The sequence below is a fragment of the Siphateles boraxobius genome, unplaced genomic scaffold, assembly GCF_051911475.1.
Source record: "Siphateles boraxobius isolate OS27281-9 unplaced genomic scaffold, OSU_SipBor_1 11, whole genome shotgun sequence".
Lineage (NCBI taxonomy): Eukaryota > Metazoa > Chordata > Actinopteri > Cypriniformes > Leuciscidae > Siphateles > Siphateles boraxobius.
The window spans coordinates 6,681,113-6,697,290 of NW_027508711.1; the positions used below are offsets into that span (position 1 = coordinate 6,681,113).

General features: G+C 38.0%; 1 protein-coding gene across 2 annotated transcripts in view; it reads right to left on the reverse strand.

Moving 5' to 3' along the window:
• col23a1b (collagen type XXIII alpha 1 chain b) overlaps nucleotides 1-16,178 on the reverse strand; it is a 108,661-nt gene that overhangs the window by 31,096 nt on the left and 61,387 nt on the right. For both annotated transcript variants that reach the window (XM_077195172.1, XM_077195164.1), the window contains exon 3: nucleotides 5,480-5,525. The gene's annotated coding sequence lies outside the window, so the exon portion shown is untranslated. The remainder of the gene's footprint in view (nucleotides 1-5,479; nucleotides 5,526-16,178) is intronic.

Genomic DNA, 16,178 nt, shown 5'->3' on the forward strand with positions numbered 1-16,178 from the left:
TTCTCCTTTATTACTGTGGCTTTCTGCTCATGTTGAGTAATATGACGCAACCAAAGCAATAAAAGATTGTTGTGCTACAGTGTTAGTATGATAGGGAGGATTGCACACATGCACACTTGAATATGTACTAGTGTTTACTATGCATTCTGTGCGAAGGCACGAAGAGATTTGTATCAGCTGTTGGATTTTTAAAGGCACGTCTGGTTATTAGGATACAGGCGGTCAGGGTGGATGCCAGAGAGTGAAAAATGGAGTGTGATCGATTCAGAAACTGTCTCCTGGAGCATATATCCTCCCTTCCCTCTTATCTTACCTCATTTTGCAGTCTATATCAAGATTGCAAAGCCAACACAGATCATGCCATGCTGTATCTGCCCAACTCCAGACCAACTCACATTTGTTCTGAATTAAAGCCTTAGTGATAACGGGGTACTTACTGGAGTTCCTGAAACAGAGGAAGACAAAGAGTTGTACGTAAGTCTGTCACAACTACTTGTTGCGCTGAAGAGTAAGCTTCAGGCAATACTGTGTGCAGGACATTAATCCTATAGTAATAAATGATACAATGATTAATATGTTGTCTCATTTCTGTCTACATGAATAAGTTAAAATATGACAATGTGAGTTGCATATCTCTTTAAATGCCAGAGTCAATGAGATCAGTGCGCACAAACAAACACAACACACATTTAAACTGTATATCTCCACACACAGAAACCTGGTTCTGGCTCATAGCACTGATCAATCAAAGGATGGCGGCACAGATATAAATAGACCCTTGTTTCGTTTCCACTTTTGAACAACTCCAGATTTGGCAAAAGTCTGTGTGTGATTAAAAGAAAAGTGGGTGGACAGCTCTAAGCACCTCCTAGGGAAAGATAAATTAGAAGTGCGGGGCTCAACATAAAATATTTAAATGGACTAGCAGTTAAGATTTTTACTTGTCCTTTATTTGTGTATATATTATATTATTATTTTATTATTACCTTTAAAAATTTTTTTTTATAATGAATATACAGTACTGTGCAAAACTCGTAGACACGTTACTATTTTCACAAAGAATTTTTTTTGATTAATATTTAATGTGCTTTTTTAATTATATTTTTTAATATAATTTATATTGTTTAATAATATAAGCTTTGTAGAGAACTTTACCTTGGTGGCACATTTAAATGGATAGGTCACCAAAAATTTTAAATTCTGTCTCATCCTCAAGTTGTACCAAACCTGTTTGAGTTTATTTTTTCTGCTTCAAAAAAATATTTAGTGTTCAGCAGAATAATGAAAATCATACAGGTTTGGAACTTGAGGGTGAGTAAATGATGACAGAAGTTTCATCTTTGGGGTAAACTATCCCTTTAAATCAGTCAAATTCAAAACAATAACGTTCAATACTTCATCTCAGACGAGAGTCTTTAGTTTCATAAGAGATATAAACAATGCCTTAAATCATGCTTAGGTTTGCAAAATTCCAAAGTCTGCGATATAAAGACTTAGTTTTCAATATTAACTCGAGCTTTATTAAATAAATTCCTCTAATATCCAGTTTTCAGAGCAGCTCATTTTATAGCTCTGTATTCCTGCATATGTGAACAGTTGTCTCATTTGTGTCGAGCTTTATTTTTGCAAAGGAATTTTATGAGAAACATCTAAGACAAAGTTGACACTAAAATGAAACATAGCCTAGAACTCCATTAGATCTTCTGAGCTGTAAAAGAATAACTGCACATAGTGGGAGGCTCCAAGTTACCAGATATTTTGCACTTAGAAGGCCAAAATGTCTACAGAAATACATGTTTAATGGCGCTCATTCGGTGCAAGCTTAACAGATTTCAGAGTCTGTGAATCTGGAGAATCCTTAATCATTTCAGGCAAGAAAGAAATCCAAAACATTCCAGTAGTGTGGGAATGATCCTGGTGTCCAAAAAAACATTCTTGTGTAATAAAAAGTTATTTCCTTGCTTTTGGTCAGTACAATAATCATAATGCACAAGACAGTCATTGGCATGTCTCTCTGCTCTGATGCCTGAGGGATGTGATAGGGAGTGGAATGTGACACCGAATAGATCCGGAGACACAAACGGTGCTGCCCCCAGATCTGCCCCGGACAGGATCAGAGAGCCAAGTAAACAAGCGATAACTCCTACAAATGGCTGTGGTGATAAGAGTGCTTTCAGTCACATGGCCATGTGGGAGATTTGAACTCGTCTCTGTCATGGTGAACAGAGGAAAGGAGATTCCCACTGTGTCAAGTTTAGTTCACCCGGAGTCCTGCGGCAAGAAATTAGATTTTTATGGACACCAGGCTGTGTGTTTTGGAGGTTGTTAGTCCTCCCATCAACCGCCAAAGTCATCACACTCAGAACAAAGACACTGTTAGCGCATCATATCTATTTGAGAACACTTCCAGGGTTTGCATGATGTGATGAATTTGATCCATTAGCACTTTTCTTGCATGATAATTTACATGAACACGACAATAAAACTGAAAACGAACATATTGAGCCTGCCACCGAATGTACTGAACCACCAGAGCAGCAGCCCCATGGCAGAGAAAAATCATCTCCCTTATTTACTGCCACCACCCACCCAAGAATTAATCCGAAATGGGCCGTTGCGTTTCGCATAAGGTTTCCAGATACAGAACAAGCCACTTTATACCGCATATGAGGGACTATAAAAGCCGTTTAATTGACCAGAGCTGTCAGTAAACAGAGCTGCACAATACATTTTGCAAGTGTAAAGGAGTTTTCAAGCCAGGTTTGCAAGACAATTACATGTCCTGAATTTGATTATATGTTCATAACTCCAGGTAGGAGCAGAAAAGGACCTCCCAGAAGGAAAGAACTTCAGGAAGCCGTTTTTTTTTTTTTTGGATGGCTATTTATACTTGGATACTTCATAAAACAAGGCTGATTATTTATCTATCATAAATAAGCCCAACATAAATTCACCGAGCTAGTTGTTTAGCTTACTAAGCAGCATGATATAATAACAATAATAATAATAATGAAAATAATAGACCAAAAATAGATTTGATTAACATGATACCATGTTATTTTAACCGGCCACTTTATTAGGTACACCTGTTGAACTGCTAGTTAAATATCTAATCAGCCAATCACATGGCAACTCAATGCATTTAGGCACGTAGACATGGTCAAAACAATCTGCTGAAGTTCAAACTGAGCATCAGAATGGGCTAGAAAGGTGATTTAAGTTATAGCCCTGGAAAAAAGAATGGCCATGTTCTGTGGTGCATTTTTGAGGTAAGATAACCTGCAAGTTAGTTTTTAATTTATTTAATTTAATTTGCTTAGATTGTAGGCTATTGCTCATTTCGTTTGCGAGCGCTGCGAGCAGCCTGAGCCTGCTTCAGTAGTATTTTAAAAAATGTTGTTTTCACTGTGGTTTAATAAATAAACATTTATTAAACTAACTGTATGTGTGATATGCTTTAAGTGTTTTATATCTATGGATTTTATTGTAGCCAAGTAAAGTATTAGCGTTGATTTGAGAGGCTAAATTGATCAAACATGTTTTACTCGCTGTGGGCTCGGCTGCTTGGTCGTCATTTAAAAAAAAAAATGATCCAAACATTTGTCTAAATTAACTTAATAAATAAATGAAAAGAAACATAACTAACAAAACTGACCTATTTTAATGGCTGCAAATAGGGCAGGCTGTCGCTGTGTAATGAAAAAAAAAAAAAAAAAAAACGGGCTCGGACTCGGGCTGATAATTTTGATGAGCTGTCGGACACGGGTCGGGCTAGGGCCTGAGCGTCTCGGGCCAGGGCCGGACTCGGGCCTAGATTTGAGGCCCGTGCAGGGCTCTAGTTAAAGTGACTTGGTTAACGTGGTTTAACGTGACATGGTTGTTGGTGCCAGATGAGCTGCTGGGATTTTCAGGCACAACCATCTCTAGGGTTTACAGAGTATGGTTAGTGTGGCGAGCAGGACGAGGCCGAGGGACGTGAGAGAACGGCGTGAGGCCGGTGGCGTGATTGATAATGAGCGACACCTGCGCGACGCACTGGTCTCGTATCTCTCACGGCGGAGTGGAGGCATAAAGGAGGAGCGACGACAGTGAAGATCGAGAGAGGAACAGGCCTGAACTTGTGTTTTGTTTCTGTTTTGTGTGGCCAGCAGTTGTCCGTGAGGGGCTACTGGCCTATGCTTTTGTTTTTTTATTTGTTCATTTATTTTATTAAAGTTTATTAAATGTTCGCCGGTTCCTGCCTCCTTCTTCCCATAACATCGGAACCTTGTTACAGCTAGAAAATGAGAAAATCTCCAGTGAGCGGCAGATCTGTGGGCAGAAATGCCATGTTGATGCCAGGGGTCAAAGGAGAATGGCCAGACTTGTTTGAGCTGATAGAAATGCAACAGTAATTTAAATAACCACTCGTTACAACCAAGGTCCGTATTACCAATTTGGCATTAACAACATGAAAGCATGGATCCCTCTGTCTTGTATCAAGGCTGCTGCTGGAGCTATAATGTGTGGGGTGTTTTGTTGGCACACATTGGGCCTCTTTGTAACAATTAAGCATCGTTTAAACACCACAGCCAACCTGAGTATAGTTGTCGACCATGTCTATCCCTTTATAACCACAGTGTACCCATCTTCTGATGGCTCCTTCAGCAGGATAACGTGCCATGTCACAAAGCTCTGTCACAAATCATATCAAACTGGTTTCTTGAACATGACAATGAGTTCAATTTACTCAAAGGGCCTCCACAGTCACCAGATCTTAACCAAATAGAGTATATTTGGTATGTGGTGGAATGAGAAATTCACATCAATGATTTGCAGCCGACAAATGTGCAGCAACTGTGTGATGCAATCATCAGGGTCCATGGCCACTGCAAATGTGGGTAATCTCTGTACAAGAACAGGGATTATTTAAAATACTTTGGTGTTTTTTTTTTCTTCTAGGGAGTCTGGCAGAGGGTACACAGCCTTGACTACTAACACCAAATTGGGCTGCAGGCTGGCTGAAAGGCATTGATTTCTGTTGGGGTTAAGCACTACACATGCAGCTACATCATAATTATAATAATTTTTGCCTGCTGGAACATGGTGTTATCAGCTTCAAAGCACTCTCGGGTTTCTGAGGTTAAGAGATCAGCAGTAAAACAAACAGCATGCTGGGAAAATTACTGATGATGAGGAGAACGTCTCTCTTCGACTCCCACTGATCAATATGATAGAAACGTCAACTAGACTACCAAAGAAAAAATATATTTTTCATACCGCATAATATGTACGGGCATTTCCATCTGTTCAATGGTTCCTCAAAGAAACACAAATCAAACATGACATGAAGAATGAAAGATCTGGAACACATGAGAGGATCCTGATCCTTTCTCCTGGAGAACAGCTGAAAATCGCTTAACATTTGTTTTGCTGTAATTTTAGGTTAGGTTCGGGTTGTTTTTAAACTAAGAGAGGTGTACAAATGTGTTTAATGTACAGGTACTCACCAGGGTTTCCTTTTCTTCCCCGTTTTCCTGGAGGACCTGTGAACAGAGGGTAACAAAGGGTGAAATATGGCGCTGACTGGGCACTCAGATTGACGGCTGGCTCACCCAATCAAATGAGTCACAATGTCTTTGTTTTTTTATGGAAAAAAAGAAAAATACATGAATATAAGAACTACTTGCAAGTGTAAACATGTAAAAAATAAGTAAGTAAGTAATATGATCCTAGTGGATGAGTGCTGATCTTACAGTTGTGCGCAACTATTCTTTGGTGAATAGTAAACGCAAGAACTGTCAATCTGAGTGATCAATCCATATCAAGCGCGCCTCCGCTGTAAAACAGTCCCCGATTTGTTGACCCTTTCCGACGGTGTCAAATGACGTTACAAGACACTGCATCATCAGATCCCGGATATCGTACAGCTTTAGCAAAGCAGCATGTAATGCCTTTCTATAGGATTATCTCAAGATCTATGCATCGTGTTACTACATAGTATTAATTATTATTACACAGCTCTCTGAAATACTTTCTGATACTTATTGGTCAGAGACCTCTAACAAGTGTGTTTATAATACTGAAATTTCAGTCAAATTGTGCAGGCAAAAAAAAATCCATTGTCCAATGTCAATAGTGTGGCGATGTATGAAGTATACAGATCACACAGAAGTCTGGATTTTGCCCGCGAAATTTCGCAGAGCAACGGAAAATCTGACTGCACCTTAAGCTGTATATGTCATGCAAACTGTTGTTCTTAACAACAGGCTGTGCAGATATCACTGATCCCCTCCCCAATGTGAGAGGAACACATCCTTTTCCACAAGCTGGGGTGATAATTTTGGTGGAAACTTCCCCAGGAGTGTCCACCCCCCAGATAAGAGAGGTGGGAAAAGTAGCTTTGCTAGAGACAAGGAAAGAAAATCTTTGCAGTCCCCTTCTACAGCACAATAGCTGCCAAAAATTACTTCACATGGGTCCAGTCAAACAAACACAATTACTTCTCACAAAGTAGATTAACAGAAATATACAAGAGAACAGAAGGAAGGTTGAAGTTGGAAAAAGAAGCTTGAAGTTTCTAAAGTACAACTAGACAAGCTCTAGAGTCTAGACAAATTAAATTCATAATAGACAAATTAAATTCATAATTGAAGATGCCACCACTAGAACACAATGATTAGCTAGATAATTTGCTTTGATTCATTTTGCTTTTGGAATTTGTTTTGATTAATTTGAGATCATTTAATAAAAACCTTTTAATTACAGTAATAAGATGTTGGAGCCCTCATAATGCTCTTTTCAAGAAAGCAACAGCATTAAAGGTAGTGTCTAGCATATTTGTGTCTAGGGAATACAGTTGAGATAAATAAATAAATAAAAGCCACTTGACAAGTTAAGTTTTCTGTCCTATACTGCTGTATTCGCTATTGAAAAAGTAAGTTTGTGCAGTACATATTGTATCACAGCTATGAATCATGAGTTCCTAAATTCAAAAACCAGCATAGTCCATATTTTTTGTCATTTTAGTTCTATTCCACAATTTTATTTAAAATCCACATCTGCTGAAAAAACACATTTGCATTACCTAGTTCTGGCATGAAACTCTAAATGGTGCAGGCTGATCGGTATTTAACTCATTTGGTAGCAATCGTATCTTCATCTACATAGCTGATTGGTTGCTGTTGCATCAGCGGCCAATGAGCTGCGGCTCAACATTAAAAAAATTACGGGTAGTTGATGTTAGCAACCTGCAGCGCGCTTCCAGAAACCCTCCTCCTTCCCTAGCTCCACCTGTATAGATCTGCTAGGGTGGGTTATTTCATGCATGTTATATGTGCAGAAGCAGCAGCATGTCTTGCATGCTCACAACAATGTCTGTACTTGCTCAGCAGCAGCAGCAGCAGCGTAGCAGATGTGTTCTGCAAATACCAAATAGTTTAACATTTACATATCCATTCCAATTCCCATTCCAATCTGTTCGAGAGCTGTCATGACAGAACTAATTTAAGTCAAAAAACTTTAATCATGCTGAAAATTAAAGAATCAGTACACATCAAGATGAAACATACTGGATCAAAATTCACCTGTGTCCATTATCCAGGTGTGTGTGTGTGTGTGTGTGTGTGTGTGTGTGTGTGTGTGTGTGTGTGTGTGTGTGTGTGTGTGTGTGTGTGTGTGTGTGTTATTTCTGGCCTTTTCATAGATGCGATGCGTCTCATTTACATGGGCAGGGTTTTCCTGGAACCTTCTGGTTTCATTTTCTCCACTGGCATGTTATGCATCAAATTGATCAAGTTAGTGTTAAGTGAAGTTCGGCATTTCTCAATTTGCCAAACAACTGGGTGCAATAAACATGTTGTCCCCTAGACCATACTGTACACATTGTTCCTTTACTAAAATTACATTATTCTAATGCACACAAGCTTTTATTTGTAAGAAAAAGACATACTTCCACCCCAAACTCTAAGTAAACTTTTGCAACATGCCCGTGTTAAAAGTTGAGGCATATGAGATTAATTTATAATTTATTCCTTGCATATAACTTGGTTGTATTACTCTATTGAAGTCTGAAAGTTTGCAACCATGTTGCAACCATGCAAACTCATGCTAGTTATTATTTGAGGGGCTCACACAAAAATGGAAATGGTGGTTTGTGTGAAAATTTTCATGAGCTGAATGATTGACAGACATAATGTCTGGTTTAGAATATGTGGATATCATATGGAAGACATTTTGCTCACTCTGCTCTACGATCTGTAGTAATCTATACCAACACCCTTATAATGTCTCGCATAAACATCGGCTCCCCTCCACAGGGCATGAGAGATTTATCACAGGGAAAAGCTGGGTCAGGCACTTTTTAGCTTATGCATCTTTAACTGTTGAAATTACCATGGACAAATATGCTTGCAGGTCGAGTTTACTTCCTATTCTCCTAATTGAAACCACCATAATGCCTATCAACTGCATTAACAAAACAAAGTAAAAATTGAAGCATCTCAAAATAAACAATTATAGCTTACATGGGCAATTATAGCTTACAAATTCCAATTCAATGCTGTTGAGGTAAATCATTTTCAGTATGCTCTTATCTAAAGAAGTGTGATAAAATACTTGAGAGTCAGTAAAAATCCCTATTTGGTGAAAATGGAGAAAGATTTTAGTGTAAAATCTGAGGTTTGCCCCAAAAGCCTGTCAGTTAAGCCCTTCTGATATATGAATAGCTCTTGAACTAGAGATGCTCTACAAACGCTTATGTTCATCCTCAAGCCTTCAGCGTACTTCCGAAAAGCCTCCTCACGCTTCTATCACATAGGCAAGCTTGTGACAGGCCCCTGTATTAGCAACCAAATGGTGCTTTATCTAAACCCAGACTACATCAAGATATATGTTAGGGTTTATCTAGGCAACATCACACTAGCAAGAATGGTACTGTTCTGAATTAAACCAACAGCATGGTAGGCCTATATGCTTTTATATGACCGCTTTTATAAAACATTTCAATAAACAAACAGATAAATCAAGAAACTTGCATTTTATACGCAATATTGCCAGGCACTTTGTCAGTTTTGCTCTGCCAGGGATAAAAGTCCAACCAAAGCCAAAGAAGAATCAACTGTTGTGTTTCCGAATAACACGCAGTAGTGGTGTTTCATTCCTGAATGAGTCAGTGTTGTTGAACAAATCGGTTGAGTGAATAAATCAAATGCTGAGTCTGAAATCGCCCCCTATACCCTTAGTGCACTATCTAAGGGGGTAGCCATTTGTATTGGTCTCCAAAACCATAGTGGACATTATCGGGCAAACTTGAGTGTTTCAGTTGAAATCGATTGAGTGAATGATTCAAAGACGCACCCATAAAGACAATGGCTGCGTCCAAAAGCTTAGGCAGTTGACTTGTTGCCTTGCTGCCCTAACCGGTTAACTGCAATGACTTTGCAGGCAGCATTTGCGCACAAAAAAAATTAATTCATAAAGCACATTTTAAAAACAACCAAGGCTGACTAAATGCTGTACAGAACAGAAAAAAATAAAAATAAAACAACCAATAAAGAAATACAAAACAATAGATAAACAATAATCGTACCTAAATCAAGGAGTATTAAAAGCCAAAGAAAATAAATAAGTCTTTAAAAAAGATTTGAAGGTGGAAACAGAGGGAGCTAATCTAATGTAGAGAGGTAGACTGTTCCAAAGTTTTGGGCCTGCAGTCGCAAGTCGTGATCAAACAGAAAGCCCAGATTTCTAGCGCATTGAGTTTCATATGGGCAAGAGAACCACGGTCAACATCAAGCACACAGTTTTCCTTGGGCCCAAATAGAATTATTTCAGTTTTATTTTCGTTTAAATTAAGAAAATTACTTGAAAGCCAAAGCTTAAGTTCATTTAAACAGACAACAGGAGTTGTAAACCATTTCATCGTTATGTTTTAAAGGAAAATAGATTTGAGTATCATCAGCGTATAGATGAAAGGATACTCCGTATTTATTAAAAATGGAAGCCAGAGGTAGCATGTACAGGGTAAACAATATCGACCCGAGGATTGATCCCTGTGGGACTCCAAATTAAATTGATCCCTGTGGGAAAAAAATGAAAGCTTTAGCGTAGGTTCTGCCAGGAAGACTCAATCGTTACGTCACTTATTACCTTCAAATCTAACCAATCATGTTCTAAAACTTGCAGTATAAAAGATAGGTACATACACATGTTTGAGTTCGCCGATGCTGACGCAAACAATTACCTCCATCTTCCCCACCACCACCAGGATGGTCCCTTCCCCTCCATCCTCCCCACCACCACCAGGATGGTCCCTTCCCCTCCATCCTCCCCACCACCACCAGGATGGTCCCTTCCCATACCTCCAGGGGGGTCGGCTGCGCCCGGATTGCGCACTACGAATGGGGCCTACGCCAAAGAACTTTATAAATATTTGCTAAATATATGCTTTTGCTACATCATTTTATCTCCCAAGTCTTTCTGGTAGAACTGATTTCGGACAGACTTCTGAGGCAGCATAACGGTTTTAAGGATCTACAACAAAATAGATTTTTGGTGATAAATCAACAAATATTTATTTACTGCAGTACAAAAGTGGAAAAAGTTGTCCAAAAACATACAAAAACAAACGAACTGACCACCAACCGCAACTTCCAGACATCATATTTATTATTTAGCTCAAATGTCACGAAATGAACTGCACAGGATTGTGGGATATCATAGGCAGCAACAGATACATCTAAGGCTGCGTTTACAGTTGGCATTAACATGCGACCTGTATCCAGATGTTGTCCACATACACATTGAAAAGACAAGTGTAAACGTGCTTCTGATGGGAATGAGGCAGCATTTTTCAGGTTTTGGATGCAGCCAAATTTGTCTAATTTCTAAATGAATCAGTGTTTTTGAACAAAACATCGACTCAACTTTTGGCCACCTACAGGCGTAATGATTTAAACAAATTTGTTTAATTAAGTGAAATAATAACAAGGAACCTGAATTGCGATTTTTAGTTTTAATATTTGACTGTGGATCTCATCACACACACAAATCAATAGGGTCATTCACATATCCTTCAGATACAACTAGTAATTTTAAAAGCAACAAGTTAATGAAATCCGGAACGTTCATGGAAGACATTTCCTTTGAGAATGCTTTTAGACCAACATAAATGTTTCAGAAAGACCTAACGTTAATTAATTCCTTAACACTTTGATTGCAAAGTATTGTCAGGTGCTTGGATAAGGGCTCCGGCCCTCCATCAGTGTTGTATTAGCAGCCGCCTGAGAGTGTGTAATTAATGGGGTCTTTTATTCTGAATTCCTTGGGCATTAATTGAACAGGTGTTATATGTTAAAACTTTAATTTTTAACACCAGAGAACAGGCTAATTTGGCAGAAAGGGTGTGAAAAGAGGGAGGAAAAGCCGTTAATTGCCCCCTCGTTACTCACCCACCCACCTGAGATCAAATTCAGACCAGACTGAGATGAAGACGGCTGATCCACATCTTAGGATATCAAGGCTCCGCTTCAGACCCTGCCGCCAACACCAAACAAGTCTCAATCGCTATAAAATAATATGTTTGTTCTTTCCTTGAACCATAGATGTGCTTTTAACACTTAAATATTAAACTATTTTTGTATTTACACTAGTAAAACAAACAAACAGCTACAGAAAATGTACATACTTTGAACAGTATGCAAGTCCTACTATATATTGAAACATTTGTGAGAATAGTACAGTACGCTTTTCCAAACATGCTATTCTTCCCCTACTAGGAATAAAGATCACAGCAACTGATTCAAAAGCATATTTCTCAAAAAATAAAGTTAAACAAAGATCAAAGACTGGGATGAAAACCGTGACTAAATTAACCGTTGGGCCTATCTGCAAAGAATTAAAGACTTAAGATTTATTCAACAGCAATGGCAGATGTTCAAAGCATCTACCTAGCAGAAATAATATACCCCTTTCATAAGATCTGTCTATGGAATATCTCTCCATCTATAACTATTATGATGTCTTTAAAAGCTTTATAACATATGAAATAGTGAGCATGATTTGGCTGTCAATAGGAAATATTCAAGATGCGATGTTTTCTTCGGACAACCAACAAATACTCAGGAATCTTTGTCATTTGTTTGCTAACTGTGTCCCCATGATTTATTACTGATATGTGATACTGAATTTAGTCACATTATTTGACAAGCAAAACTATTTAATTTTAAAATAAAAAATATATTTTTATATCTCATTTAATATTTATAACGATATTTTTTGTAATGTTTTTCATTGGAATATCACTCAGTATTCATGCCCCGTTCATCACAACTATTTCATCTTAAAATATCCTGCTATCAATATAATTTTTAATAAAAAGAAAATATTGCATTTGTCAAATTTGACATTTCCCCTTAAAAAAATAATATTTTATTTGACAAGATTTTCAGATCATTAAGTCTTTATCAGTATGTCATTATTCTACAGTATGTGAAATGTTCTCAGTATGTTATGGGGGAAAAAAATACTGACTGTTGCGTGTTGCATTGGTATTTGTTAGGTTTTTATGATGAATTTCTGAACTGATTTTCAATCCTTTAACCCCATATTGAACCCCCATAACCCAGAGATCTGCTGTATCTCTGATGTATGGAAGAATTTTAGTGCAGATATCTGTCTCTTCCAGCTACTGTCTACAGGGCAGCCATCTCTCAAGATGAAAGGCAATAAATCAAGTCTCTGCCTAGACTCTTATTTATGGAGGTTATAAATGGATATCAAATGCTCAGACGTTTTGCATGGAAAAATCAGTATAACAAAACAGCCATGGTCCTGACTTTGATTTAATATGATCCATATAAGCTATTCAGCTGTAGTTACACATGGTTAAAGAGCTGAAACAATGAATCAGTCAAGTGATTATAGTGTGCAGTCTTTCCTGAGTTCCTCTAAGAAATTATAAAAAAACAAACCACAGAACCACAGTTGCTTTTAAACAACTCTGAGCAAATCTAATCAAGCAAAATTAGGTTCAAACTAGATTTTTGATTGTTATGAAGAAAATGTCCGTTGCATTTGCCTATTAAAAACTCACGCCATTGCTTCATGACAGTCCTATGAGGTCTTCTGAGTGTTTTTAGCACAATTGTGGTTGTTATTTTAGTCAAAAGAGCCCAAAAATACCATAGACCTTCAGTGTAAGTCTAAGGTATTTTTTGTCTTGGTTTTGCCGGCTGAAAATTGCATGCTGAATTCTAGAACACAGTCTAGAGTCTTCACCAACTCATGTAAAACACATGAAAACAATACTTCAAATCAATTTGCCTTCCAAAAATGGCATTATTCCTCTTGAAGCAGTGTATTATTGAAAAACTAGATGCAGGTCAACTGAAATTGCCACCTTATCCTTCACAGCTGTCTCTAACGAGTATTTAAACCCAAAAACAAGAGAGATTGATGGGCAGAATATCCAACTACAGAAAAACACACTGCTGTTCTCTCTCTGTCTCGATTGGCTTTGAATAACAACCCGCTGTATTTTCTGCTCGTTGTTTCAAATAACCGACGTGGTTGGAAGGAGTCCGGGCCGTTATAATCTTATCATAATCGTTAGCGTATGGCCCCGAGAGGTGAGCGGCAAACGGCTTTACAACCTGATCTTTTGAGTCACGCTTGGCTAGTAAATTGTAATGACAGACTGGAACACACAACCCGACTTATTCTGTATGAGAAGATGTTTGCATGGCTAAACTCGCACGCAGAATATGAAGTTTAATATAAAATAATGATCAACAGACATGATCATACCACAAAATCTGCTTCATTATTTACAAGTATGGTCTTACTTTACTAATAATAATGTAACCTGAGTGTCAAAATTTGTAGTAATCCGTACGGCATGCACTATAATGTGTCGGTTTCTGGCACAAAGTCTATTTATAATATGTTGCCAAAATACCACAATGGTATCTGTATTACAGAATACATTCTGTTTGGCTTAAATAACTGATTTGCACCGAGGTTGGATTCAAAGTAAGCTTTATGGCATTGGATTAGAATAAACAGCTCATTTGAGCTGATGAGCAACAGGATTTGATTTTGACACCCCGGTGTTTCACTTCAAAGAGCCCCTACAAAGGTTGAGCAGGAAGTTATGAGCGTCTCAGGGTTTACAGTAAATGCTCTTGATTTTGTGATCATAAAGCTCTGATGGGGTGAAAACTTCATTGTGAAACTCACACATAATAATTCAAGAGAGAACTACAACATAAGGGTGAGATCAACAGGTGAACTTATGTACAAATGTAATAATAAGAGTTCTGAGAAAAGCATGACCTAGTTCTTTCAGAAAATCATATTTAATATCTCTTTATTAAAACAATCCATGGCAGCATAGTTATCCTTTGAGATTGTTTAAATCAAAGGCATATTTATTAGGACATTTAGGGCATGTGCGTGTTTGCAGACATGTAGGGCTTGTCTAGGTGTAAACACAGCTGTAGGGTTTACAATAGGGAATACGCTAATTTTGTGTTTATTATGGTCACGTTTACTGGAAGGTCTAATAAGTCTGATAAGTCATTATGCATCTAATTATATTTCATAAGTTCATTAATGACGCTCCAAATCTTTTTTGGCTGAAGCTGAAGGCACCCAAAGGCATCAAAACAAGTTGTCAAATAAAATGAGAGAGATGGAAGAGGAGGAGGAATAGATTGATCTTTTTCTCCCCTATTTACTTAGTGAGACAGAGGATCATAGCCTCAAATAAATTACGAACGGCACCTCTTTGGCAAAGGAGAACACAAACTTTTGTTGAGTTTGATATGAAATGCACCGATGATGAATGAGCTGAGCTTGGCCAAATGTTCTCATAAATTTATACAGACACACATACAGGAGGAAAATCCATTAATTTTATATATGGAGTGATAATATTTACCTCTGGCCTCTCCTGTCACTAATGAGTTCATTAATGAGGGAAACGATGAATGTTAACACACCTTAAAGAGATAGTTCACCCAAAAATGAAAATTCTGGAACACTGGATTCTTCGGAACACAAATTAAGATCTTTTTGATGAAATCCGATGGCTCAGGAGGGGCTCCATTATTTAATTAACACTTTGAAGGGCCAGAAGGGTAGGAAAAGCATCATTAAAATAGTCCATGTGACTACAGTGGTTCAACCTTAATTTTATGAACCGACGAGAATACTTTTTGTGTGCCAAAAAAACAAAATATTGACTTAAGTCATTTCTTCTCTTCTGTATCAGTCTCCGACGCACATTCACGAGAGCATCCTTGTGACCTCGTGTGCGTCTTCCTCGTAGACTGCTTGTAGGTCATATGTCAGAACGCCAGCTGCGTCATCAACACGCGCATGCGTCGTGGTCCTCTCGTGAACTTCATATAATTAAGGTTGGACCACTGTAGTCACATGGACTATTTTAACAATGTTTTTCCTACCTTTGTGGGCCTTCAAAGTGTTAATTAAATAGCTGTCAATGGAGCCCCGCCTGAGTCATCGGATTTCATCAAAAATATTAAATATAATTCGTGTTCTGAAGATGTACGAAGGTCTTACGGGGTTGGGACAACATGAGGGTGAGTAATTAATGACAGAATTTTCATTTTTGGGGAAACTATCCCTTTAACATGTTAACATGCAACTTAAATTTAATTCAAATGATACATTTTTATCAGTTTATACATTCACTGGGAATCAAAACCGTAATTTTAACAGTGCATTCGTAACATTGCAGAATTAAGCAGAAAGTGTACTTCGTTTTTTTATGTGTACGTGAGCGTACGCTCACAGTCGAACGCACAGCCTTGCAAAATGTACTTCATTTGACTCGTATGCGTTCACATGCGTTCAATGCATGCACAGTTTTGAGCAATCTCACGCCACGAGTTACATCCCAAATATCTTTGTATTCTTCCAAGCTACAGTTGTACAAATGAGGGTACTTTCTAACTTCTTCGCACAATCTCTAGCTTGTAGCTTGCATGCATTCCGGTCTGTTCTGTTTTTCTTTGACTACCTTGTGAATCGATGCCCCCAGGGCATGGTTGCCACCTTGTGGATAAACTAATTACTGCAAAAAAAAACTTTAAAGTTGCATTATGAGAGCAGCTTCAAAACTGTCTAATTAGGAAAAATAATAGCATATGGGTTTGGAAAGAATGATAATTAAA